This window comes from Salmo salar, chromosome ssa22, assembly GCF_905237065.1.
Source record: "Salmo salar chromosome ssa22, Ssal_v3.1, whole genome shotgun sequence".
NCBI classification, from domain to species: Eukaryota; Metazoa; Chordata; class Actinopteri; order Salmoniformes; family Salmonidae; genus Salmo; species Salmo salar.
The window spans coordinates 33,566,582-33,571,131 of record NC_059463.1 but is presented as its reverse complement, the minus strand read 5'-3'; the positions used below and the strand labels follow the sequence as shown (position 1 = coordinate 33,571,131).

The 4,550-nt window shown below is 38.2% G+C and overlaps 1 non-coding gene across 1 annotated transcript; it reads left to right on the top strand.

The window, feature by feature from the left end:
- Nucleotides 1-2,041: 2,041 nt before the first annotated feature.
- On the top strand, nt 2,042-2,131 carry trnar-ucu (transfer RNA arginine (anticodon UCU)). Its single transcript is given in 2 exon segments — nt 2,042-2,078; nt 2,096-2,131. It is a non-coding gene; the product is annotated as a tRNA-Arg (tRNA).
- The last annotated feature ends 2,419 nt before the right edge of the window (nt 2,132-4,550 follow it).

Genomic DNA, 4,550 nt, shown 5'->3' with positions numbered 1-4,550 from the left:
TAAGAAACACAATTCTAGGCTAAATACAGCCGCTATGTCAGGACCGTGTCGGCCAGTATGTTCATTTTTGCTTAAAAAAAATCCTGGTGAATTCGCTACACTTATTAATTCCTTAGTTGCATAACCTCGACTGATGAACGATATCCTTGTCATGGAAAGTGCATGGGACTTCTAAGTAAAGGCTTGAATTGATTCAAAGGTTGTGGGCTCGAGTCCCATCGGAGTTTAGGTTTTGACCTGTTGATAGTAAAACATGAGTGGCCACGCACACCAGTGTCGAAGGAAGGATGAAGAAAAGAACGTCATACCTACTGTAAAATATGGTGGTGGATCTTTGTTGTTTAATGGCTGTTTTGCTTCCACTGGTCCTGGGGCCTTTGTTAAGGTCAACAGAATCATGAATTCTACCAAGTACCATGTTATTTTAGCAAAAAACCCGGTTGCCTCTGTCAGGAAGCTGAAACTTGGCCGCAAGTGGATCTTCCAGCAAGACAATAACCCAAAGCACACATCCAACTCCACAAAGAAATGATTAATTTACCACAAAATAAACATTTTGCAATGGCCATATCAGTCTCTGGACTTGAACCCCACTGAAAACCTGTGGTTTGAATTGAAGAGGGCAGTCCATAAGCACAGACCAAAGGATATCAAGCATCTGGAAAGATGTTGAATGGAGGAATGGCCTACCAATGTGTTCTCCAATCAAATAAAACATTTTAGAAAAAGGCTCAGTGCCGTTATCTTTGCAGGGGGAGGGTGCCGGAGTATTGAAAACAGGGGTGGCAATCATTTTAACAAATTTTATTTTTTTTTTAAACGTGTTAAATCAAATCTCTTTCTCTGAGCAATTGTATTAATGTAAAAATAATAATAGCATTTTTTGCATACAATATAGCTCAATATTTGAATTATTTATTTAATTGTCTTTTTTGCTCATCTTTATCAAGGGTGCCAATAATTTTCACCTGACTGTATGTAGCCTAGGTATGTATACAGGTTGTAAGAAACTGTTAGCACAGGTGAGAGGAGAGCGTACGGTTCTTTCCGCCTCACTAGAACAACATGGAATACACGTCTCTGCATCCTTTCTACGGTAATCTTTTGCAGGGAAACTATGTATGTTATCTCATGCAATAAATGGGAACCTCACTCAACCAAATATCTATCAACTTTTAGTCTGATAAGCCAATTTTATATGGAAGCGTCATCAGTGGCGTTCCACAGCTCTGTTCTCATTGGCTAATTCATGGTAATGTCTTGGTAGCCGTGCCGTCTCTGATTGGTTGGTGAGTGCAATTCTTCGTAACTTCTTGGTAGGAACAGGGATATGATTGGTTTGCTCTACCAGAAATTTCCTCGACTATTGTTCCGAACCGCCAGTACAATATTGTAACGAAAGACCATCAAATTCCTAATGTGTAAGAGATGGTACTGTGACTGTGCTGGAGTGATGTAACGGTTGTGTTGAGTTTATGATGGGCCTATGTTTATTTTATTTATTTACTGTTTTTTACCTTTGTTTAACCAGGTAGGCAAGTTGAGAACAAGTTCTCATTTACAACTGCGACCTGGCCAAGATAAAGCAAAGCAGTTCGACACATACAACAACACAGAGTTACACATGGAGTAAAACAGACATACAGTCAATAATACAGTACAAAAACAAGTCTATATACAATGTGAGCAAATGAGGTGAGATACGGGAGGTAAAGGCAATAAAAAGGCCACGGTGGCGAAGTAAATACAATATAGCAATTAAAAAACACTGGAATTGTAGATTTGCAGTAGGTGAAATGTAGCGTAATAATATATGACCAAAAAACTAGAGTTATTGTAGGCCACAGCTTGGGTCATCTATTTTGAAACCCCAAAAATAAAAGCGTTTGATGGATTTTTTTTGAGACTTTGGATTTTACTTCAAATCGTGTGCAGCCTATTTCATAACCGCCCTAATCTTGACAGAATGACGTGAAGATAAAAAGATGGACATGTTTCAAAGGCGAGGGTCGTATTTGAAACTGCTTCCCAAGACGTCAGCGGCTCCGTGGCGCAATGGATAGCGCATTGGACTTCTAGGTTAAAGATCGTGGTGATTCAAAGGTTGTGGGTTCGAGTCCCACCGGAGTCGAATTTTTTTACCTGTTGATAGTGAAACATGGGTATAGAATGACAATGAAACATGAGCATTTGCGAATACGCAAAATGTGCTTAACCTCAACTATAATAATAGCTCGACTATTCATCTCCATTGATAAGCCGAAAGGCCTATCTACACACACCGTAGCATAATCTTTCGCTGACATTCAAGGAAGAATCACCAAAAGTTGTATACTTTTATTTACATCAGATATCGGGTCAATAGTCATAGTCATAGTCAATAACCAAATAGGCGATCCTTTACTATGCATACAATCTTGAAACATGTTAAAATACTGTGCTGGCAAAAGTTGTTTGCGAACTGCTTGTTGCTCTCGACGTGCTCGTTCAGGATTACGCAGCCTGAAAGCCTGCGTAACAGTGCACGTGGCGTAGTGGGTGTGGACTCGGAGTTGGCGGCTGGTGCTGGAAAAGGCTTCCAGGCATACAGTGTTGGAACAGAGAAGTGCAACGAAAACCCATCAGTCACCATGAAACATATAACTTTTTTAGTAGGTTGATGGAAAAACACATCATCAACAGAATAATTCCGCTATGAACAGCAGATATTGAACACACGCAATGGTGCCCCAATCTCTGATAGAATCTCCATAAATAGAAAGCATTGGCTGGATAGCCTATATCCCACTAGGAATTCCCAGTGTAGTTCATCCAGTATTACGTTTAACAGAGGTCTACTACTGAGTAGTATCAATACAAGAACATAAACAGGTATGCCGTCATGTTTTAGCAAATACTGACCACATTGTTCTTGAGGTGACATTTGGTTCTATTCTTATTTCCTATTGAATTGTGTGGTTATAACAAGGCAAAACACTTAAATACAGATTAGGGAATTATGCGTTTGAATGCTGCTATTTTATACTGCAGAGACGTTAACTTCTGGCAGGCAGAGAGAAGCTGCATGTTTGCGTTCAATCAGACTGAAAACAATATTTCACTCTCTCACAAACTTGCAGCATCAGCTCGCTCTAGATTGAAGCCTCTCTGCACGCTGGCTGTGGTCTCACAACTAAACATAGACTATTATATTTGACTAAAATCCGTCCCACTCCATTTAGTATGATATGTTACTTTACATTAGGAGTATGATATGCTACAATAGGGTAGACAAAGAACGAGAAGAGTTTGAATACCCCAGTATTATGGGCCCTTTGTTTCTGCATAGGCTGTTCAGACGGAAAGAATCATTCATTTTCATTTATCGTCTACATGAATCAGGCATGCAGGCCTGTTATATCTACTATGTTACACAACATTGACGATAAACTGTAAGGTATCTCTGTTACCTTTATTTTCGGCAGCCTTATGTCATGACCGTCACGTTAAAATAACGGATCTCTCCAAGTTGATATTATGAAGTGCCCTCCCTAAACGATAAATAAAAAGTATAGGCCTATACCATCAATGATCTTAATGTAACCGGGTGCTCATTATTCTTCTATTTCGCTAACATCGATTGTTTCAGACCCAAGCTCATGGTTCTGCAAATAGCGGGACAGCCCTTATACAAAGTGATTTGTCCATTAACAAACTAAAGTTCGAGTCAAATCTTTAAAAGTATATTGGTATGTGTCTCTACACTTAATGCCAAGGATCACCGGGTGAACTAAGGCTAATAAAATTCATGTGAATAACATACCTGCTCATATTAATTACACATTACAACAACATACAATTGTCTCAATAATAATATAGTTTAATTTATAAACAAACATTTATTTTATGAATATGTTAATAATAATAATATTTTTGATTTATCATGTTTTCAATCTTATACAAAAATAAATGACTGTCAAAGTCAGTAAAAAAAGGGCACGCATCATTGTTAAATGTGCAAGTTCCTATTCTGAGGTGATTCTACAAAATAACAGAACTTATTCAACTTCACACCAGACAGATTTCAATTTGCAGTATAGCCTGTGACAGATAAGTGGAGTTGGAGTGGTTTGTTGGTAATCGATTGAGAGAATTTTTTGAATATTTAGTCAACTGAGTGTTGCCTCTCCAACCCGGTGACCGAGTCAGCCCAAGGCGAGTCAGAGGTTAAAAGGTCGAAGTTGAAATGGGGAGCAAGTTCCAATCACCCAAGGAAAGCAATGTAGTCGAGGAGTAAGTGAAGAGCTGTAAACACCAGTAAACATGCAATTTGATGTTTCTAATTGAAGTTAATTTGGAACGAGTGAAAACACTAAAATAAATCTTTGAAATGGTCTGTAAAAAGGTTCATAACATTATCCCCACTTTTTCCTGAATTTAATCTAATTCATTCCGATGCAGCAGAAACCTATGTTCTTAAATTTGTATTTTCTTAACATGTATTTATTTTTAAAACGTGTAGGCTATACTTCAGCGTTCTGATATCGTTGTTTTGCCTTTTAATTGTTTAT